General features: G+C 39.5%; 1 protein-coding gene across 1 annotated transcript in view; it reads left to right on the top strand.

Annotated features, from left to right (window-relative positions):
- The window catches only part of pcdh17 (protocadherin 17), a 74,410-nt gene that overhangs the window by 4,768 nt on the left and 44,787 nt on the right, over positions 1 to 24,855 (top strand). The gene's annotated exons all lie outside the window — the stretch shown is intronic.

Here is a 24,855-nt window from a genome sequence, read left to right as displayed (position 1 = left end):
GCATCGTAACACCTTTAACATTTTACTTATTCAGCAGGTTTGTCACCCTCATACTCAAGAACGTTGTGACAATCCTCTTTCTATTAAAGACGTTCAGACCGCATTTCACCACAAGAAAGAAAGAGCTTCCCCAGATTTTCCTCATTCCTTGCTAATGCGTCTTTGTGTGGAGCGATTTGGTTAAGCCAGTGACAACTTATGTGTGTCTGTGCTGCTAAGCCAGTTTAAAGTCATTTGAAATCTGTCGTGTCAGATGAGGCTAAAGTCACCTCTTTAAACTCTGTACATCAGGTGCGCTTGTGTGTGCAGCATCTGAGATTACAGCTGGCAGAAAATTAATTTAGCTCTCTCTCTCTTGCTTTATTTTATTTACATATTTCTTCGTAGCATCTCTACTTAGGAGTGTAACTCTCTGCTGAATATGTATATTATCACATGTTGCTTTTGCTCATAGGGTTAGTGATTTGAACAAACCTCCAACATTAAGTGTTTAACTTTTGGCACAAAACTCATCCCACAGTGTTGCTATAGAAATGGAGTAAACAACCACACAGAGCACATTAGCATTGTGGCTAATTGAAGCAGTTATGTGTCTATGATTGTCTGGTGTTTTTGTGGATAAGCATGAATTTGTAACAGCAAGTATTGATAGTAAAGAGCATGTTATTCTCAACATAGCATCTTGAATTATATTATGCATGTTTTGAATGGGTATCTTGTGTGATTAACATTCTCTAGATCTGTGTGTTTGCTTCGGCGTGTGTCTGGTTATGATTGTGTGCGTGAGTGCGTTGCTATTCATTGCGCCCCAGCTGCAGGTTAGAGGTCAGAGTGAGACCCATTATTCTGGGCCCTTTATTAATAAGCAGAATAACTCCAGAGACTCCATCAAATCACAGACTCAGGCACTACAGCATAGACACATGCTCTTCTCTCTCACTGCCTTCACTTTGTCACTGAAAACAAACAAGTCCCAAAACACATACATAGAGTGCATGCTGTTTACACAGATCCATACAGTACAGGATTTACTCTCCATTATTTACAGCAGAAGTGTGGCAGGAGGCAGATCTGCTATCCTGTTACTGAACCCGTAAAACAATCTGGCTCTCCTCTCCTCTGGCCTGGAACAGAGAGAGAGAGAGAGTGGGATTAAAAGAGAGCCATAGAAATGTGAATCCCAGTTGAGAGGTTATACAAATTTTTTTCGAAATCTCTCCCTTTTCAGTCCCTGTCGATCGATGTGTCCGGGGGCTGTCATCTGCATCTGTCACCAGAGCTAGAGATAGCCTGAAAGGTGAAAATATGGATATATAAACAAATATATAAGTAAAAACTTGCACAGTCTCCACTGCTTGCCACACAGCTGCACAAGGGAATTTTAAATGCTTTCCATCAGGCCCGGCGACAACAAGAGGGTAAGACCCGGGGCTCCTTAATGGTGTTTTATAGTAACTGATCCAGAGGTTGCGAACAGCTGGCCGTTGAAGTAATACGTCTGAAATGAAAAGAGGTTTAGGGTCAATTACAGCGCCAGGGCTGTCTGCTCTCAGAGAGCACAACAGAACGAGGGGTATAATTCGATTGGCCGAGAAAAGTTTCCTGGATAAACGGATGTAATACCGTTTAATTGCACCACAGGCGTCCAAATCTATTACTTAATGGCGAAGAGAGGTTTAAGAAAATCTTCAGTGGTCGAGATCAGGGGATTTTCCTCTTCTTTTTTTTCTCTTTTTTTTTTGCACCTAGAGAGCATTTAATATTCGTCCTCATGCTTTAAACATACTTAACATTAGATTTGAGGCCAGAAAAAAAAAAAGATTTATTTGCAGACTTTTTGTTAAATCCTTTTTTTTTTAATACACACTCAGGAAAATCTATCCTCTTGCTTTATTTGGGCTTAATTTGCTGTTAAGTGGAAATGTGTGTGAGGATGAGCCAAAGGCTGCTGTGAGCATCAGTGTTGGTGTTGGCTATAAAAGTGTCCCCTAGGTGGCGACAGTCTGCCTTCAGTTCAGAGTACTGTGAGCACATAGCAAAGTGAATGAGGCTTGATTTGAATGCACGTGCAGTGTTCGCTTTCCAATTTATTTATTTTTTCTCTATGCGTGTCAATCTAATGATGCTTATGAAGTGAAAATTGCATGCAATTTAAAATCTTTTGATGCTTTCATCTGTCTTTTTTTTTGTTTATCCTAAATAGAGAGGTCAAATGAGCCACTTAAGGTCAAACCGGTAAGGCAGGAGTAGCAATTCATGTAGCGCTGGGGGAGGGCACACACTCCGGTTGTAAAGGTCAGCGGTTGGAGGGAGTTTGCAGCTGGACAATAGTGATAGCTCTCCAGGGATTGTCCGTCTGAGCTGTTTCTTTCCATTAAATGCACCTAATGCAGAAAGAGAGGAGTGGAAAATAGATGACAACAGATCACAGCGTTGAGTAACTGCCTTGATATGAGGGCTGTAGTTGTGCTTGTGGCATAATGTTGTTGTGTCGTGGAGTGAAGTCGCAGTGTTTCATGGAGATTGGGTTTCTGTCAACTTGTTTTTGCAAAATTGTGCGATAAAAGCGGCTGTCAGGTAATCAGATTGCAGCACAAGCTCTAAATGTATTGCTTTGGGAACTGAAGCGAAATACTGTCAAATGGCAAGGCATGAGACTGAGAGAGTCAATGTCTGACAATCTGTTTAGTGCCCCCTCTCTCTCTCTCTCTCTCTCTCTCTCTCTCTCTCTCTCTCTCTCTCTCTCTCTCTCTCTCTCTCTCTTTCTCTCTCTCTCTCTCTCCCTGTGTGTGTGTTTTGCAGTGGGACAGCAGGAGTGTGAGCACAGTCATGCATGCTAATGGTTCTGTCCTTGCATGCTGCATTATACGGTACATTGTGTGTGTGCAGTGTGGGAGGGGAGGGGGTATTAGTGTGTGTGTGTGTGTGCTGGCAAATTGAGTCATAACAATTCCCCTTGATGAGTGTAACAGCCCATTGTTTGTCCTTCTCTCTTCTCTTCTCTTCTCTTCTCTTCTCTTCTCTTCTCTTCTCTTCTCTTCTCTTCTCTTCTCTTCTCTTCTCTTCTCTTCTCTTCTCTTCTCTTCTTCTTCTCTTCTCACTTGTAGTTTGGACTGCTTTGACATTTCAACTGACAACAGTAAATTGCAATTTCTGCTATACTTCAGTGGAACGAGTCTATAGAAAAAAGCAATTGTAAAGATGAATTTTCTCCCTTTAAGCCTGAGAAATAGAGCATTTGTTTATGGTTCTGAGTTAAAGACAGAAGACTGAGAGAGAGAGAGAGGAAGAGAGGAAGAGAGGAAAGATAATCATGACCGTTTTAAGAGGCGTTTTTCTCCTTTTTCTGCCCCAGCTTGTCCTTCTTTAGCTCTTGCGTATTAAATTTGTTCTTTCTTCTGCCCTTGGTGTCTTGTTCATATTTTCAGATGGCGTGTTTGCGCTGAATTATTGATAGCCGGTTTTGATATACGCACGTGATCGATGTGTTCTGCAGTATATGAGGGAAATCTAAACAGCACTTGTCTGCTAAGCTTAAACGGTGCACATTAGACCCTATACAGTAAATCCTGCCTTTGTTTGTTTGATTTCTCCAGCTTTAGTCCTTCTAGAGTTGCAGGGGTTTTTATTTCTTTACCTCGTGATTTGTGGGGCTGTTTATTGCGCGCGTGTGTATTCCGCACTCATCCGATCCTCCTCTATATTTACCAGCTCATTAATAAATCATCAGATTTAACAGAACAAGACAAGACCAGAATGCCACGATAAACGTCTGAAATTTCTCTCATCGCTTCGTGTTAACAGCGGAGAGTGTCGCCACAAAACCTCACTTTTTAAAATCATATTTCAGAGAATGTGTTCATATTTTGGATAAATGTCGTTCATAAGAATGCCTTCTTCTGAAATAGACTGATGCACAGCCATCTATGTTGCACAAGTAGACATTTTTTTTTTTTGTATTCATCTGTGAAGAAGCCTTGGGTTTCAAGTGGTTTAGATACAGATTAGAAGAAGGATTGAGATTAGCCCAGTTCTTCGGGAGATGAAAATCAATCCTGCAAAGCCAGAAACAACAAAAAAATCCATCCGTCTGTCCTCCCCTCCCTTCCTCCTTCACGTGGCCGCTGAGTTTCTTTGGGGTGCGCTGGAGTGTGTCAAAACCTCGGCATGAAAAATGTAGCAGGGAGGGTGAAAAGATCTCTGTAGTTTTTTGGCACGCATTTATGTGATTAATTACTGCAAAGCTGAAGTGTATAGATATGTGTATAATAGCAGAGACATTTGTTGAACTGCATATATAATGTATGGCAATTCTAGAAATCCAAGTAACGCCATTGAATTATTTATTGAGTTGTATAGCTTTATAACCCAACTCCGTCCACCCTGCGTGGTTTTGGAATCCCAGACCCGTTTGGGAACCAGCGGGCCGAGGCCATTAATAACTCATAAACGCATTCGTAATTTCACCCCGCCCTTGTACAGTTCCGCTTGAACGATGGAATTAATCACGAGAAAGTCATTGTGCCGGAGTCGTTGGGCTAGATTGACGACGTGGCTTCAAATGCACAGACGAATGAATGAACGGATGAATGACTGATACATATGGTTTTGAGAAATGAACGGATATGAGAGGCTGTCGGGTTTCTTCCTATTCTTTTTCGTGACCAAATACATCTTATCTAAGTGAGTTTGGAGCCAGACACACTGCTATAGTTTACAGTGTTCCAAGTGTGCTGATATTTCATATTTTGTCAAACTGTAGGCCATGTGAACATTCAGACAAGAAACTTACAGATTTACAGTATTTTAATTATATTTAAACACTTTATTTTTAGGATGCTTAAAAGCTAGAATTTTATATATCCTACATAAAATGAAATTATCGAACTTTTTTTGCCTTATTTGAAAATAAATAAATAAAGAAGCTTGATTGAAAGTTACTTTTGTCACCTTTGTCTCCCAAACAAGTAGATTTTCTTTTGAGAATTTTTTTTATGATTTATTTGTTGTTGTGAAAATGATGCCACAAGTGTGGGACAGTTTTTGAAAATTTATAAATAATTTTCTCGTTAATTTGAAGTGGTTTATGATTATTTCAGACTTTGTTTAGATGATTTTAAGCTTTTAATCTTTCATTTTTTAATGATGGATTTTCATATTTAAAGATTGAAAGTCTGAGTCTGGGACACGAGCTGTGTTGATCTAAGAGAGTAGTATAGTTTGAGATGTTAGTTTTGTCATTTTTGCGAAGGGTAGCAAGTAATGCTCCCATATAGTGCAGAGGTTATTTAATTACTTAAGCAAGCACCGAAACCTAAAGTGTTAAATGTGAAAAAGAGAAATAGAGTTATAAGACCACAAGATTTGACCCTTGAGGCAGAAAACATTGAGGCACTTAAACTAATTTGCTTGGTCAATGGAAAGGAACTCATAGAAGGACATACTGTACTGGTGTGGAACATCCAAAACTGTTTTATATTTGAGTTTTTAAATCATATTGAGCATTATGTAGTCAGGATTCTTTTTGGAGTTTGTTTAAATTATACCTGCATTAAAATGTTCTTTCTCTCTATTGATTTCCCAGCAAACACCATGTTCCTCTTTCCTTGCCCACAAGGATGTTGCACGATGGGGGTGTTTGGGAAACAAGTCCCAGTTACTCACTGTCAATATTTGTAGCAGTAATGGCTAAAGCTAGCCTTGCTAACGCTTCAAGGCATTGGCGTTGGAGTTGCTGTCAAAGGTTTGGTTGCTTATGTGCTTGTTTGTTTTGGATGGTGGGATAATCTAACCCTGATGTACATGGTTTAGACTGTGTCAGTGATGTCGGGCAGAGTGACGCCCACATTTCAGATGGCTTATGGACGCTTGTGCGCACACTTCTCTCTCTCTTTTTCTGGCACCATTTTCCAGCTAGCCTTTTTAGCCATGTGGCGCTTAGATTTTGAGATGAGACACTCAATCAGACAAGTGCTCTTTAATTAGAAACGAAAACATCATCTGCATGTTTAAATTATGGGGATGCTAAGCTAGCAGTCTGCTACAGTAGGTTACTTGTGTCAAATGCCTGACCTTTGCCATTGTTCCTTCACTCTGAATGCTGGAGCAACTTGTAAATAGTTGATGCTAGCCGTGTGAACAATGTGGCGGCTAAACACAAAGTCAAATCAAATTACAAGTCCTGAATAAAAGAATCCAACACTGACAGGGGACCAAATAATTGAACACAAGGGCTAAGTTTGTGCTGGATGTAATGAATTAAATGAAATCCTACACACGAGTGGATAGTGAAAGACTACATTCAAATAGTAACAGAATAGATTAGATCTGTTTTAGAGTGCTTTTGCTTTGAGTTGTGCTCTTTTTCAACATAAACATGCAGTAGATATGCTTTTCCAGCCTCAATTTAAAATAAGTTTTAACTTTTAAAAAAATAATTTTTTGGGGTTAATTGTGAAAAGACATTCAGGTGTTGAATTCATTTTCCCATGTCTTTTAAATCGATTTTGATCGTATGATTCTATTTTTTTTTTTTTTATCTCAATGTATGTTTTCTATACGTCTTTGTAAAGTGCTTTGAGATGAAACTTTTAAAGGCATTATATAAAACAAAGTTTATTATTATTATTAAAAGTTGCCATATTTGATATTTACTTTCTGTGGTTTCAGGTGTAGACAGAAAATGGGTCTCATTCAATAATACTTGATTTTTCGTATCTATATGCACAGAACCATTTGAGAAAACATTATGGTTACACTTTATTTTACCGTATTTAGTTTACTTACAGTGTACTTACCCAAGAAAGTACTGGTAATATAATGTAACTACATGGGTTAAGGTTCAGGGTTAGTATAGGCTAACTATAACTCTGTTAATGTAATTGCTATAATAAGTACAGTATGTACTGTACATGCGGAACAGGACTGTAAAATAAAGTGTTACCAAATTTCCTCCTAAGTCACAACACATGCGCACACACATGATTTTTTCCTGCTGTTAATAAATGTAGATTATTCTAAATGAGCAACTATGTAAGGTTAGTAATTTACATAAATCACATCCAAACCATTTCCATATAAAATCTTTCTGCACAATGTTTCTTGACAGAGCTTGACTCTCAGCATATGACACTCTCTAAAGACATGTGATTATTGCGTCCATGTGGTTTCAGTTCAGTTGTTCCAATATTTTAAAAGAAATTTAATTACGAAAGTGATTGAGATCCCGATATTACAGGCAAACCGCAAGTCACACCTGTTAGTAAATGTGGTTGTCAAATCCAGACTTTGTAGCCAAAGAAAACAGCAGCATCTCGCTTCTAAATTCTACTCTCAATCAATGCAAACAGATCGTTTTCTCTTCGTCTTCGCGGCGAAAACACACACAGCTGTCTGTTGCGGCGCGTTTGGCCACAGGGAAGCGAGTCCTCACAGCTCTCTGCTGCGTCCTTTCTCTGTGTGTCAGAAATCATGGAGCATTGTTCAATCACAAGCTGTGCTTTCAAGCACCATCTCTCCTTTTATTATGTGCAGATTGCGTCAGTTCCCCTGCAGGGCCACTCTAGACCCCGAAGGGTTCTTGGGATACTTCCCACGGGGCTACTTCTACTAAACTGTTTAAATGGCAGTATCCACTTAAGGATGTTTGTTTGCTTCTCTTTTATTTACTTCTTTCATTCTCTTCTTTTCCCCTGGTTTATTTATCAAAAGACCAAGTTCCTACATTAGCATTATGTTTCACAGAGCACACATCTGGGAATTTACATGTAGATGTTGTAGAAGGTAACGATAAAAACGGCATCCTGTTTCAAAGTCAAACGATGGGGAACATGTTTTATTAAGTGTTGGCAGTTGTCCAATCAACAGATCTTTTTTTTCTTTCGACAGATGTTTTCTCAGGTACATTATCACAGTGGGAATTGTGGCCTTTTTTTTCTGGGAAATAAAGAGAACCATTTTCCACCTCCTATCCTTCTTCTTTTTTCTCGCCTCATGTCGTTTTACAGTTTGAGGAACTCTTTGCAAATTTCCAACGGACATGTTGCATGTTGCCAACGCACTTGTCCCGATGTCATAAATGTTGTCAGAGAAAATAGGTAATTAAAGAATTCCCGGTAGCATAAACAATAATCGTGCGCCGCTCTCGTCCGCCTCAGGGGTGATGTTCGAACAAGTTCTTCGCACTCCTCTCGTATCTTATTCCTCATGCTATCCACTAGCTTTAGTGAAATACCTAAAGATAGCTCCTGGCTCTAGGCCTGTCTTTCCAGTGAGGTGTTGGGCACAGAGAAATGGCTTTCTTTCGAGATATCGTATTGCCATGTGACAGGACCGGCTGGTAACATAAACCCTGCATCTGTGGCCCGGTCAAGTTTAATGAGTGAGCTTGTCAGCACTCATGTTTTGTACACAGTCTTATCTGTCTACAGTTACATCTTTTCACCTGCAGCTCTGCACTGATGGGCTGAGGGCTGTCAGCATCTAAAGAAAATGGCTGGCGGTTTATATGGGGCTCTTATTTCTGTTTGTTTTTCTTAATCCTAGTAAATACAATGTGAAAATGCTTGACTGACAAAAAACCTTCTATCTGTTTATGGTCTGGTTTTTTTTCTCTCTCTCTATTTCTTTGTCTCTGAGGGTGATGTCCTTACCTGTATGCTTGGGTTCAATAATGCAGCCTTCAAGCAGAGACATACAGTAAGAGACAAAGGTGACAGGTGACAGGAAAATGAATGGGAGAAATGGCAACTCTCATTATAGAGGCTGCAGGAATGGAAGTTCTGCCTTTTTTCTTATTTTATTTTATTTTATTGGCTGTAGAACACCAGTTTACTTTAGCCAGAGTGTGATTTGTCATATTTGATTTGCTAATTCTAAATATGTAATTGAAAATATAACATAATATAAAAACAGTTTTGGAAATTCTAGTCTTTCCTCATTCAAGTACACTCTCAGAAAAAATGGCACAAAAGTGGTCAATGGGACGGTAGCCTTTAAAAAAGGTTCCAATGTACCATTTAGGTACCAATATGAATATTTAGGTACCTTTTGAAAGGGTACCGCCCCATTGACAGTGTTTGTACCTTTTTTTTTCTGAGATTGCAGAAAGCTGTACTTAAATTTTATTTTGTTTTATTTTATTTATTTCCATTTTGTGCACTGTTCATACAGCAAATAAGCTTGCCACAAAGTTTTATTAATGATTGATTTATGGTTTAGTTTATGATAGCTATCTATTTTGAAGTGACAGGCTTGTGTGACAACTACATTTCTCATCATTCTCGGTGACAGCACAGAAATGATCAATAATATGATAAAGCAGTTCTACTCTCAATTTTTTGCTTGCTTTCTCAAAAATAGGAATACGCCCAACTGTGTTCATACCAAAACCATTTTAACAGTAGATTCTTGCATTCTTCTTTTAATCAGTGTACAAGATCCTGGTATATTATAAAACATTTACTTTTACATAGAACTCAGGCAGACAATGTTGAACTTTTAATGACTGTTCATCAGTTTAGTATACTAGACAAATGCAAGGTTTCTGAAAGTTGATTGTAAATCAATGCGGCACTCATGTATCTGTATTGTATCACAGCACTTAAACACCAGACCAAAGATTACCGTACAGCCATCCACTTATATTTACAAAAACAGTATATCAAAACATGCTCAAGTTACAAGCAAATATCGAAATTAATGTCTTGAAGGCCGCCCCATCTTCCGTCTTTAAGAGAGTCATCATTGGCGCCCTTTTAAAGTTAGATCAATCCACAGTCTCTGCACGATTGATTGATCCAAAGAGTGAGAGGTTCATAAAGGGCCGATCCGGTCGGAGAGTTGTTTTCTAAGAGACCACTAACACACCCGGAGCTGATAATTACAGCCTCGCTTTCTCTTACATGCTCTCTCTATGCTCTTGTCATTTCACATCAGAAGTGCAATGGCTCATGTCCCTGACAACTAAATCCAAATTTCTGACAATTAGATTATCTTGTCACCATAGCAAACTTCACACTTTTCCATCAATTGATTTTGTTAATAAATGAAGTGGTGCTCTCAAAATCTGTTGCCTCCATTCTGAGTCAGATCTAAGGTCAGTGAATATGCAGGGCTTAGAGCTGCCTTTCTGACTGGTTGCTTTTAAAGGGATTGCTCACCCAAAAATGAAAATTCTGTCATTTACTCATGTCAATCCAAACCTGTATTCCTTCTTCTATTGAACACAAATGAAGATACTTTGTGTGTTTTTGTCAATACAATAAAGTCAACCCCTTTGACTTTCATTGCATGGGTACACACTGTTGATACATTCATCAACATATCTTCTTTTGGAACAACATGAGGGTATATGAGATCATTTAAAGATAAAAGGATAAAAGTAAAGTTGGAAGGGTAAAATATAATTGTTGGATTTGAAGTTTGTAAAGTTCATATCTTAATAAAAGAGGTTTGCGAGTACTGCCTTGTCTCTGGCTTGTAATGTCCTGGCTTGTCTCAAAGTTCCTCACACACATCTATATATTTTGTCTAGACACCTAGACATTTTTATGTCTGGATAGGTCGAAAATTAGACCGTAAAAAAGCGAACAGGTTTAATATCTCTGGTGTTGTCTGTAGAACATAACGCTGAACGATAATTTATACAAGCTTCAATAATGATATTGTAATTTATGCCGATAGTCAAAAGTCTATCTTGTCTTAATTATAGAACATAATTACAGCACTAAACGGATTTAATAGTGACAAAAATGATCAGACATGAAAAACAGTAAAGACAAGTTGAGGAGAAGAAAAAAAAGATTTGTTCAGGCCGGGATCCCACCTTTAGTGCCACCATTATGATGAGTCCAACAAAGGAGTCAGTGTTTTCACAACAAACAAAAGGTATAGCAAAGCCAAAGCGGAGGTCACATTCAAAACAAAAAAAAACTCATATGGAATTTTATTCAGAACTGTGTGGAGTGGAGCAGTCAATCATTCCTCTTTATAGGAAGAAAAGATTGGAGGGCAGAAAGGAGAGAGAAATCTATTGACTCGGTTCCTTTAGCTCTCTCAATCTCCCGTTTGAAGGTGGAAATTTAAGCGCGTTTGAAGGCAAGGTCGGCCGAGTTTATAGCTTTAGATTATGCAATTGTTTCTTCAGGGGTTTGCTGATTAATTCCATACTCTGGCTGACAGGTTCTTAATGCACAGCAGACAGGGGTGCAGCGGGACGTTCTGACAGCATTGCATTAAGCAAACCATGCTTTTCTCAATTTATACACACACATAAAGAGAGATGCACGTAGCTGACCCTGAGAGAAATGGAAATGGAAAGAGAGAGAGTCACCTTGGAGTGAAAGACGATTGTTCTGAGCGCTGGCACAACAGTAATGCGTGCAGGCTTTTATGCGCGAACGTGTGCGTTTTTGTGTGAGGCATCTCTTTCTGGAGTTGTTTGGAGAGCAGTCTAACGGCTTAACAATGCTTTCTTTCATTACTATATTGAATCATATTATATATTTAATTTTCTTCTTTGCTTATGAATTGTTTATCATCTCCCCATGACCTAAATTTGAGGCTCTGTTGCTCTGTTGAGTCATTTGGCAACATTTTAATCTTTATCAAAGCATGTTGGATTGTAGAGGAAGGCTGCTGCACTAATGAATGGAGTCTAATGGAGTCTGGTCCTACAGTTTCTGTATTCTATGCCTGGCTCATGGGAACCACTTTGTGTGGTCTGCTATAGATTATATCATGTACAAAATAAAAATAAAAATGTGTTGAAGTGGTATGCTGTAAATGAGCTTGGGAAGAGATCTGAAACTCATTTGCTCAGCTCGTTTTCCAGAAAGCTCCGGGAGTGGAGATGTTTAACCCCCCTCCTTTCATTATGCATCGCAAAAAGCTGTAGCTAGTTTGGTGTTTTGTAATTAGTGGTGCGCTTGCTCTAAGGCTCATGCTATCATTCATGCTTATGGATGTGAACAGACCATGAGAACTGCATCTCGGCATAGACATAACCCCCTAAAAGGTACGAATTTCGTGCAAGACGAGTCACGATAAATGAGCTCAAAGTTCAAAATCAAGCTGAAATGCCACGGTTACGATTACGTTTTTATGACGCATTTGTTTTGTTAACACTATCGGGTAGCTTTAGGGTATAGTGTAGGTGTACGTTATTTTAAAACGTAATTTAGCATTAATCTTTTAGCGCCACTCATTGGACATTTCAATTCAGAACTGCAGTGATACGTACAAACGCAGACGTAATAAAACGTTGCCATATACACGTTCATCTGTTCCGGGGAAAAAAACGAAACACACTTTTAGCACCACTCGCTGGACATTTCACTTTGAAACTGTCGCGAAACGTGCGCGGCGCAACGTATTTTGCGCTCTGCGAAAATGTTGCCATGGGTACGTTTTTCGAATGAGCCTGGGCTGATTCGATTTGACAAATTCACACCGGAATATTAAAATCCGCGTTTGTGCTGCCGTTAACCGAGAAACCATTTAGCTATTTCTGTTATACAAATATTAAAATTATTCAAGAAGTACTGGAATAAAAGTTTATAGTTCGGATATAAAGCTTATGGAAGCGATCAAAATAGAGCAATTCACCTTTTTTAAAGTAACTTAGCACTTCAAATAATGATAGTATCGATTACATTGTTACGCCACTAGGTGGCAACAAGTGACTTAAAACATTTATGTGTCGTTGAATCATTCATTTAAGAGATTTGTTCAAAAACGCCGATTCATCCAGTAATGAAACGAGTGAAGTTTTTATGTGTGAGTCATTGAATCATCCATTCAAACTCAAACAGATATTTTTTTTAAATAATTCATTCAAATGAATTAAACATTTTGAATAGACTGCAGCTTGTCAGAACCTAGTAAATGACATGTTATTTTGTTTAGTTGCCTGTTGAGAATCGTTGGAAATCGTGATCTCTATTTTAAACTAATAAAATATGATTCTCAATTGATCCAGAATCGTGCAGCTCTACTATCAATCAAACCCCCCCAAAACACAATAGCAACCAACTAGAACACCTTAGCAGCCAACTAAAACACTCAACCCCTAGCAACCCCCTCAAAATCTCCTAGCAATCACACAGAATGCCCTATCAATCACCAAAAAGCACACAAGCAACCAATTTGAAACATGACAGCAGCTTTTGCACGAGTAAGCAACACTCATATTTTCGTGGTGGAAAAAAAAAGAGTAAAAATATGGTTCTATATATAGTCTTTGTGGCAGAGCGTAAACGTATCACAAAGCATAAGTAAAAAAAAAAAAAGTGGGAACATTAATGTTTTCGAGGTCAACAGCTACACACAGTCTCTCTTTCCTATCTCCTAAACTGCTACTAATTAATATTTTGCTGCTACTTGGATTACAGGGTTGAGGTCTGGAGCCTTTAAGAGCCAATCAGAGATTAATTGTGTTGGACATAACATACTCATTGAGTTTTATCCTCTATTACGTTGTTTTCAAGCCACCTAGTTGTTTAATAATTTTTTTAACTGATTTCACACAGTGGCCTGACGGGTCTGTGGAGATTGTTCCTGCGTGACGGTGGGGAGCGGTTTGGCGTGAAACAGCCTCTATTTTGAGAGAGCGTGTGAACTGCTGTGTTAGGAATTTCAGGGAGAAGAGGAGGAGAAAAGCGATATTTCATTCCCCGAGGCTGAACATGTCACAGATTCGGTTTGGTGATACCAACACAAACGGTCCAGTGACATATTAGCCAGCATCCCATTTTATACTTCTCCTGTCCTTTGAAGAATAAAAAAAAAAGCTTCCATTAACAATAGCTGTGCTCATAAAAGCATGCTCATATGAGAGATGAGAGGCCAGCTCATATACTCATCACTGCTCGTTGATGCATTAGTATTTTCAGCATTCGGACCTCTGAGAGGGTTGCACATAAATAATCCATCATATCTCCTGCAGAGATCAGGTTCGTTCATTCATTCACATAAGACTTCCCGATAAGTGCATAAGGTTTCTTAATACACACAACACTTTTAAGGTTAGTGGTTCTAAACAGGTCCTTCACATTCTGAGATGTTCAGATAATCATGCATATTTACTAGGCTAGCAAAATAAATATGCTTTAAACACTTCTTATAGTTATTATAAGTTGCAAAATATTATTTGTTGCAGTCTATTTAACAATGTTTAATTAATTAGGATGAATATATATATAAAAAAAAGTTGGTTCAATGACTCACTCATAAAGACTTAACTTGTTTAATTTCTGGATGAATCAGCGTTTATGAACGAATCTCTTGAGTGAACGATTCAATGACTCACTCATAAATACTTCACTTGTTTTATTACTGAATGAATCAGTGTTTTTGAATGAATCTCTTGAATGAATGATTCAATGGAAAATACATTTGTAACAGTCACTTTTAACAATGTAATCTTATTTGAAGGGCCATGTTTCTTTCAAAAGATATAGTTGCTGTATTTGTATCGCTACTGTAGACATCAGTGTTCATATCTGAACTTTTATCCCAATACTTCTGTGATCATTTGAATTATTTAAAGACAGAAATAGCGATACTGTGTGGTTGAAAAGCCTGTTTGTAAAGCTGTTTCATACGCATGGCAAAGGCTTTCTCTGGCTCAGTGGCAGCGCCAACGCAGATCTAAATGTTCCGGTGTGATTTTGTCAAAAGGATCAATAGACACGGGCGAATTGTTGTTTTTCAGAAATAAGATCGCATGTGTGAAGAGAACTGCTAATTTAGCTAGTTTCTTCCATATGCACACACACCCACGTTGCAAAGGCCAAACGCAGCATGACTTGCATGACACCAGGGGGTGGCTTAGGCAAAGCTGATGATAGCCTCAGCTCCCAAATCACTAACAGGTGGTCAAAGACTGGGCTGTGCTCACCGTCTGCAGACTGCATGGGGTGTTTTTCAGTGGATGTCTTTTCTAAGGAAAGATTAAGAGGTCTTTGACCTGCTGCACACTAGTTTAACACCTTCTTTAGCAGAGTTAACCCTATTGGTGAGAGCTGTAAGGCTATTGGCAGGGGGGTTATCATGCTTAAATAGGTTTAGCTTGGCGTGCCCGTTATCTGTTTTGCGTTCGAAAGACGACCAAGTGTTGTTACCTCAGCTCAACTCCGGATCCAACTTCCAGCACACTCCCACATTCAACCTCTCTGATACTTATCCAGTGATAATTTGATCTTGTGCGTCGAGGCCGGAGAATCCCGACCACAGCTCCATTTAAGTTCCCAGCTCCAGCCTTTTAACAGCGAGCAGATAGGGCCGATATCGAGGGCCGACGTCTAGTTGGATGTGTTTTGTGGTCTGGCTTGAAGTTTTCAAAAGGCCTACATAAAATGGAAAACTAATAACGGAGGCTCCGGCAACACGGAGAATTGCTTTGTGCACTTCTCACCGACATGGGCTGTAAAGGTTTGATGCACAAGTTGAGCATTTATAGGGCTTAGGTTACAGTTCGTCTCTCAGTCTCGTTTTCGTGTCATGCCTCATTGTCTTTAATGAGGAGATATGTTTGGGAAGAAGCAGGTTGATATAGGTAGCTGATAAGAAGCTTGGGCAGATTTGAGCGTATTGATTTTTCCTGTTCTAACTCTGTTGTCTCCATCTTACGCTCCTTAAAGGTGCAGTAAGCGACTGTGGCGGAATCTGTGCCTGCCGCCCAAGCGCATGACGTCATCAATAAGATGATGATTCCAACGCAATCTCACAGCAATTTGTTCGTATTTTACAAGGTAGCGACCTCACTCGTATGTGTTCATACTATTTGTCTTGACCCCAGTGATGGGTAGGTTTAGAGGTGGGGTTAGGGGTGATGACGCTTTCTGAAAAATCGTACGAATTTGTACGAGTGAGGTCGTAGTAATTTGTACGAATTAGCCACCTCGGAAAATACGTACGGATTGCCGTGAGATCGGGTTGGATAATTCAGGTTGAATGTCTAAATCATTCCGATATTAAGGTGGGACCTCCTGCCTGATTATAACCCTTCTTTTTAAAGTTATATTCCCCTGACATTTTCCTCTTTTGTATTTTCTCTGCCATCTCCCTCTTTCTATAGTCGTTCTGCCAATGTCCGTCTTGTGCACTGAGCTCTCTCTCCTCCCCCATCATGAGTGGACACGCCCCTTACTGCTGATTGGCTACAGGTGTGTTTTGGTGCTCGGTCCGATCCACTTTCCAACAACGTTTTTCAAAAAAACGCTTCCTGCACCTTTATCGTTTAAATTCTTCTCCGCTGTTTATGGTTTTTGCCTTCTCTGTATGCATTATATTTTTTGTTTCCCTTTCATGTCATATGTAGTCCATATCTTCCCTCAGCAAGCTAGTTGTTCAAACAGAAGAGCGCGGTGCTAGCAAAGTCATGAGTTTGTCATTGCATTCAGGGCATTCATTTTAGGATGATTTGAATCTGAACGCATGAATGTAAAACTTGTTTTAATGTTAATGATCATCTTTGGGTTTTGTGTGTGAAATGTAAATGTAAATCTATTTTGCTGCTATGTAAAAAAAAAAACAAGCAAAACGCGCCGGCGCGTTTGCCGTCCCCAGAGGGTTATCTTGATTCATTTTTAGATGCATGCCCCAAGATTTCTTCTGATTCTGCAGAGATCCTCGTTTTAAAATATTGCTTGCAGTAACCTCCTCATAATCTCCAACAAAATGTTATCCTGATAGCAAAACGCTACAAAAAAGCTGTGTGGTTCAGTTGGATCATTTGTCTTCATATAAAGCTCATAACTGAATAAAAAAGAACAGGCTGTGTGATGAAGAGTGTTTATGTTTATGAATATGAGCGGCCGCAGTGGACCAGATCTTTGGCGTGTGTCTGAGAATGTTTGTTTTTGAAGTGCTCTAAAAGCTTTGCGCTCTTCTGCGAGGTGTCCTCGGGGAGGTCTGGACCACCAGTGGTGGAGAATCAGGAGGAATCCACAGTCTGTTGTGTGAGGCTCTGAGCTTTCAGGAGCGACCTCGGACGATTAACAAATCAATTACACGCCGCTGCATTTCGTTACAGAGAAACATGTGCCATAGCTCTGTAACCTCAGCATGAAGCCGTGCCGATTCGAGACACCCTGCACTCTGACCAACCCCTGACGGCACTGCTCCAGCCGTGAACCCAACGGGTGACCTTATCCAATAATAGAGAGAGTAGATTGCACATGTTTGTTTGTCTTCACGTTCACTGAAGCAGAAGTGTGCTTGACATTTCCAAAGCAGTACCTCGACTCTCAAAGCCCCCAGCGGAAACTTTAACACCCTTCCGCTTAAGAAACACGTTCAAGAAATGGTGTCATAAACCCATAACCACTCTTAATTAGTGCACGGTCCATTTGTGGACGGTTCTATTTCTAATATACCTACATTATCTCAAGTATCATGTTTGCGTTTGTAGAACCCACTGAGCTTTTCTTCTGAACTACAGGGTTCAAATCAGGATTAACTGTCACGCTGTTTGATGTTAACCGTCTCATCCGGGGTTCTCTTCCATGTAACACCTTTTTGAAATTCTAATTAGTCCCACACACTTCATCCAAATGAAATCAAATTATGTGGGAGATTTCTGCACAAGTAATACATGCAGCGCAACGTGGGAAGTGAGGCTGTTAAGCTGGGCACATTTTGGCCGAACCGCAGGGCTCACTACTTGAAAGGGAATAATACAGGAACAAGAGGTGCACATCTTTGAACAAATTCGTTTTGAGCAGGATCCCCCCCCCCCCTCCCTCACACACACAATTTCATATCTTTGAAAAGAATGAATCAGATTTAGATTCTCCATCTATTGCCCTCTTTCTCTCAGTTTCCTTTACTCCTCCAATATATATGCACATTATTATCATAAAAATATGAACTAGAAGAACATGTAACAAATTAGTTTTGAGCAGGATTATGTATATTATATATATACACAGATTTTATGGTATATAAATATGAAAAAGAAGAAACGTACAATTTTGCATTATTTTAAAATGTGTATTGTGTACTATTTTTTTTTCATATTGTTTAGAATGGGATGGCACAAAACCGTTTATAAACACATTATATATTGGAATGTTATAGTTCATATATATATATATTTGTATTAACTGGAAAAGCCTGTTTCCTACAATAACCCCCAACACTCTTGCTCCCTAACGCCTAAGAATGGTTAAACCATCCACCGTGTTTCGACTCAGAGAGGTTATCCCTTGTATCACACCTCTAATGTGCTTAACTAGAAAGCCAGGCCACCTCTCTCTCTCTCTCTCTTTCTCTCGCCCTCTCTATCTCAAGCTCTCGTTCTCACTCTATCCTGACGACTGCCTCAGGTCTCCGTTGTATCCTAAGTTTCCTAAAGAGTCTGAGCATGAAAAATGACACTGCAAGAGCCTTTTTATATCTCATAATGAGCTTAAGAAATGTATTTTCCACTTCGCTTGTTTTTAAGAACAACGACCAGAGCTGTAAGGACGAGTTGAATGTCAGAAAGCCTTTTGTTCCTCACTCAACAAACCTGAGAGGCTTCAATAAAGCAAAACGAAAGTTTTGAAATGTGAATGTTTTTTTCTCCAGTGTACTCTCACTCGTATTTGAAAAAGGACAGCTGCCATCTTTTCTGTTAACATACTTAGTTATGGGATTATGTTCTGCATTTTCCCGAGAGAAAATTGGGTCTTATCTGGTCTGTATGACAGTTGCCGCTGACTGCATCCATGTCAGCCGGACACAGGCGGTTGGGAGATAGAAGCAGGTCTGCCCTGAAGCACTTATAATCCCACCCGGGATTACTGTAATCTCCCTCTCTTCATTTTTGAAATCGGGATTTGTGAAAAGAAATGGTGACTAGATGCGGTTATTGCCACTGAGATACACTGTCTGGCTCACATATGTATAAGGGCTTCTTTTGTGGCTCAGATCGCTTGATCTGTAGTTATGACGAGCGCTGGAATTGAAAATCGCTGTAATTGCTCTCAGAAAGGATTTCATGTATTAAAAACACAAAAGAACAGACATGTAAAAATGTAATGCAGATTTTAGCCTAATTTGCCCAGTGTTCTTGTTCATGCATTAAAATAGGTTTTATTCCAAAAGGCTGTAGGATCAGAAAATCATGTGAGGGGAGACATAATATTCATAAGAAAAGCTAATCATTATTATATTAAGTAAATCACATGACAAGTGACCAACACAACCCTCCCACCCTTGTCTTGTTCCAAAACTGTGCGACTTCCTTTCTTTTGTGTAAACCAAAATATTATATTTTGGAATATGTATTTTTTGTCCATTCAATAAATTACAGTAGGGCCCAGGGTTTTTTTTATTGTATGGATAAAACAAATTTTTTTTTTTTTTAAGATCATGTGGATAAAAACAGCCTCCAAAATATCTTCTTTTGTGGTCCACAGAAGAATGAAAGTCATACAGGTTTAAAAATGAAATGAGAGTGAGTAAATGATGAAAGATTTTTGTTGTATGTGTCCGGCTGCATTTTTTGTCTTTGTATTGTGACCAAACCAATCATGAGAAAAAAAAAGTTTAGAGATTTTTAAAGTAAAGTGGATAGTCACAATGTTTTTTGTTTTTTTTTTGCACCTGTCTGGGACCGTTTTGGGACAATGATATCCACTCATAAGTGGACATTTGGGACACAGATTAGACTAGCATTAATGGCGGTTTAAACCCTTAAACAACAGAAAGCGGTGTGTCGTGGCTATTATATTTAAAAGGTTCCTGTCAAATCCAAGCTTAGATAAAAACGGATGACCTGCGGTGTCTGTTGAGCTCCCCGTTATTAATCTCGATGAATATAACTCTGACCACAAACGTCTAGAGTCATGTGGCGTTAATTTCAAAGGAGGCAATTAATTTTTCAAAACTTTTAACTGGGGAGACCAGGAGCAGGAAATGGCATTTGGTTCGTTAAGGCTAGACGATAGATAGGCTCAGTAACCACAGGAAAACATGACCGGCTAATTGAATTTGATCACTTGGTAATGCACCAGAGAAATGACCTAATCAATGCTCGTGCCATTGAGTAGGCCATTCTTTGTCTCTGCCCCTATAATGAATGCATCGCTTGAGAGTCCGATTATTCTGTTATTCATTCGAGTCGGCTCGGCACGCACAGGGGTAACTTGTCCTGCTCTTGTTTGTTATGTAGTTGTAAACATCGATCGCTCTTTGTTTATGAAGCTTTATTGTGTACATTTCGCAAATGCGATTCCACCCAGGGGCTTGGTGTTCAAACAGCCAAACAAACAGACGCAAAAAAACCGGCTTGTTTGCCCTTGAAACCTTTGATTCTCGATAGCCCGTCATGTCAGATGGCTGTTTTACACTCAATTAGGGAGCTTGGACCCCAGTCTGTTTGCAGTGAGAGTTTGCTTTGTTCAGTTGATGTGAAAGTTTTCTTCTGGGGTATACGGTTAATGTGGAGATATTAATACATCTAAATTATGGATGTGTGCTACATATATTTGACGTTCATTTTTGGTCACATTTCCCATAGCTGCTTGTCTCTAAGTTTTGGTGGTAAATCCAATGCAACAAAATATGAATAAATCAGTGAAGCTGACATTTGTTTAATACCTATGATGGTAAGCTAAGAGAGCATTTTAGTGCCAAATTAAAATAAAACATTTAATATTTTGATAATAAAGTCATAATATTAGGAAAATAATCTCATACGAATAGTCATATAGCCACATTACAAAATAAAAGTAATAATATTTTTTTTTAGAATAAAGTTAAAATAATGAGAGAATGACGATTTTTTATTGTATTTAATTATTTTATATATTAATTATTTCAACTGGTGGTCACTAATCCTTAATGTGGCAGTGACATTGATGATAAAAAACAGAAACAACTAAAAAGTCGTACAGCCTTAATTTTACTTTGCTATGGTCCAGTGTAAACTTGTATACATTCAATTGTAATTGTACACTACTGGATGTTTGTCTGTATGCTAAATATAGCCACCATCCCGAAAAGTGACGAGCTTGTCAGTAAACTATATATATTTCTCCACTTGGCAGACTTACAAGGTTGAATTGAACGTAATGCACACACATGCTCTTCTCCGAGTCGTGTTTGTATTGTCAGACAGCAGAGGGCACATATCTGGCACGGCGAAATACCCAGATGCATTTCACAAGCCGGAGAGCTTCAATGACGTTCGAAAGGCAGATGGGCATATATGCTGCGTAAGCATCCCGTCCTTTCCCTCATGACATCTTCCCCCCCACCCCACCTCCATACCTATCGCTTACTATGCCTCTATATTTCATTCTCTGTTTGTCTCGTAAACATGGTTATGCACACATGCACACACAGGTTTGCTTGTCTTTTGTTCATTTGTCTCTATTGAAAGGTGGCATCTGGCTGGTCACCGTGAACACACTCAAGAGAGTGTAGTGAGGATTCCTTGAAATAGATGAGCCATTTTCTGCCTCTCTCTTGAGAGAGTCTGTTTTTCTCCCACACACTCCCTTAGACAAAGCTCCTCTCGTTTTGTTGCTTCGCTTCCGACTGTGAGCTTGAGGAAACTTTAGAGCTTGTGATGATGCTGTGTGATTGTATATATATATTAAACGACTTTTTTAAAAGATTTTTTAAAGTCGACATTTATGTGATGGAAGTCGATGTCGACCAGTCGCTGATGACGTCATCGATGAACAACTAAGCTTAAACTTTGAGCTGAGACTCGAACGCGAGTTGCCTTGTGCACAGTTGTGGCATATGACAGTGCTTCTACATAACAGCTTTTTTTATCAGTTCTTTTTTCTTTGGGTCGTTATATTTCTCACAGATTTCTGCTCGTGCTAAATCAGATATAGATAAAGTAGGACAGTAAAGATTACATTCATATGAATGCGTGAGAGAGCGATTGCGTGTGAAGTGCACCTGGCAGCGTCTCTCTACTAATAGTGAAGCTGTGGGTTTTAGTTACTAAGAAATATATGCTAGAACTTTTCAGTTTCTAAGCTATTTTATTGAGAAGTCAAAGAACAGAGTTTGCAATACATTTCTGCGCTACTGAATGATTCCGTGCGCGATCTTCACTTGGGGTGTGTGTGTGTGTGTGTGTGTGTGTGTGTGTGTGTGTGTGTGTGTGTGTGTGTGTGTGTGTGTGTGTGTGTGTGTGTGTGTGTGTGTGTGTGTGTGTGTGTGTGTGTGTGTGTGTGTGTGTGTGTGTGTGTGTGTGTGTGTGTGTGTGTGTGTGTGTGTGTGTGTGTGTGTGTGTGTGTGTGTGTGTGTGTGTGTGTGTGTGTGTGTGTGTGTGTGTGTGTGTGTGTGTGTGTGTGTGTGTGTGTGTGTGTGTGTGTGTGTGTGTGTGTGTGTGTGTGCGTGCGTGCGTAATGCAGCAGCAGTTTAGAACAGCGATTAACTTACCTGTACAATAAGCTGTGTAACATGTGCATTCACTCGATCAATTTTGAGCATCCAGATGGTATAATCAAAGATATATTGTGGAGCGATATAATGATCAGCGATTGGGTGTGCGTGCGTGCGTGCGTTAACATCATTGTTTTATTAAATAACTAAACCTAGGTTTTCCTATACACAAGCACCAATGTGCAAATGTTGGTGATAGCTTGTATAAATATTCAGTTAATGTACAAGCAGTGATGTTTTCTTTGACAAATGTATTTTAAAGTTAGGAGTAGGAGTTAGCCGTTTGTCTCTATTAATAATCAAGCATCTGGCAACTTTGAAAAGTCTGATAAAGATAATAAAAGAATAGTAGAAGTTAGAAAACTGCGGAATCACTTTCAAAATAGAAAAATTGAGAAATCCGTCATGGAAAGTCTATAGTATTTTGCTAATGGCTCCAGTCGAAAACATGCAGATGGAAGCTAATCCTGTTGTTAATACTTGTTTGCTGCATTACTGCAAATGATGGCCCAGCGCCCTCATTTGGGAGTTAAACACTCAATTAAAACAAGCGTAAGTTTAGTAACAGTGATAAATAGTTTTAGTCATTAGCTGTCTGCTAGCCTGTTGCATGTAAAACCTGGACTGGAAATGAAAATAGCAGAAACCCAGTTACCTGATGGCTACCTGATGCCATACACCTCCGTGTCTCATTACAGTAAAGCCAGGACCTGAAGTTGTAAAAATGAGTATGTGCTAATTGGCAGGAGAATGTGTGATCTGTACTACTGTAATGTACTTTTTATTAGCTTTTAGTTGTTGATACAAAGCGTTTATTTATAGCGGCTCACAGCAACGCTGTTGGAACGAACAGGCGAAGTTGGCTGCCAGCCTGCAAGATTGTGTTGAGTTTTTTTTTTTTCATGATTGTGGATATTTTCTGATGAAGTTGGATGCTTCAGATGAAGTTTTTCCAAAAGACACATGGTGATGGAAGAAAATATAAATAAGCAGGCCGCGCGGAGCCGTGCATGACCCAGAGCTGCCGTGGCCAGCGGACACAGCTTGCTCGCGATCTCAGGAAAAGCCTCATGAATCTCGATTGAGACCGGCACTATCCTCTTCGTTCTCTCGCTCAGAGATTTTCTCCAGGGGCAGTTTGCACACAGGCAGGATGTTGTAAAACACTTCCTCTGAAAGTGCTCTTATCAACCTTTTAAAGCGCAGACGTGTGTAGGTCGTATTGCTGTGATTCCTGTCGCTGCCAAGGGCACGCTGGCGCTGCTATCAAAACGAGCCATCATCCTCCGTTCTGGCACCCCTGCGAATATTTCATTAATAGATAGTGCCTTTTTTAACTTATCTTTTGTAATTGCGGATTTTTGCATTCTGGGAAAATGCATGTAGAGCTATTTGAATGTATCTAACACTGAATTCACTCTTCTTTTACCTTGAAATAGCACAGCCATGCATCAGCGCTGTGCAAAAGGTTTTTGTCCCCTGACCAGGTGCTTTTTTACCCTCTGTAAATAAAGTTAAAGAAGTCGAAATGAACCAAAGTTCGCTTTGAATTTCCGAAAAGGCAATTGCAACTTTAGCTGTAAAGCATTCCAATCGCTGATTTAGCCTTTGGTTCGGCTTGTGCATCTGCGCTTTTTATCTGGAGTTGAAAGACGCGCTCCGTACTGCGATAGAGAGTCTCAACAAAGCTCCATAAAGGTCACGAGGGTACAGAGAGGCCTACGTGACCTTTCACACAATCCCACAATCCCCTCCTGCTGTGGCTTTACCGTCTCGTTTCATCGTTCCAGCCGTCAGTGACATCGCGTACCATTCAAATATCTCCTTTTGAAGTCCAACAGTGCGTTGAAGAAAAATATGATATCTCTCTCCAGCAAATAGACATTGTATTATGGCGTAAGGTTTCAGAAGCGAAAAAAGAAAATTGAAAAGATAAACATTGCTATCGCACTTTGATTATATAGACAGTCTTTTTTTATGTTAACGTCTAAGATCTGTTTGCTTGGATCTTTTCCTGGTCGCATCTTTCAAAAATGTCTTTGAAATCAACAGGTGCGATTACAGTTTTATACACCGAGTACATGTGGTAATGTCAGGCATAAAAGCGTATGTTAGTAATAAAGAATGTTCCAGCACTGCATTACTGTACCATCAAGATGTCTGAGAGGTTTTATGATGGCGAAGAGAGGGGGGATGTGGACGGGAGGGAGAGGAGAAATAAGCCAGTGCATTAGTCTCTCTCAGTCTCGTGTTTAGCCGTGTCAATATTGTCTGGACCACAGCTGAGTCCCGATTCTCTTCCGTTCCACTCCGTATTGACTCGGAGTTACTGCGCAAACACGTTGTGGCAACATTGATGTAACATTGAGTTGAGTAATTGAAACCTATAGAAGAGAGATCAGAAAGGGAATGTTTTTCGGTCGTCGTCAGCCATTGAAGAGAGAGAGATGGGAATGG

The sequence above is a fragment of the Phoxinus phoxinus genome (assembly GCF_949152265.1).
Source record: "Phoxinus phoxinus genome assembly, chromosome: 22".
NCBI lineage: Eukaryota > Metazoa > Chordata > Actinopteri > Cypriniformes > Leuciscidae > Phoxinus > Phoxinus phoxinus.
This window is presented reverse-complemented; position numbering and strand designations above follow the sequence as displayed.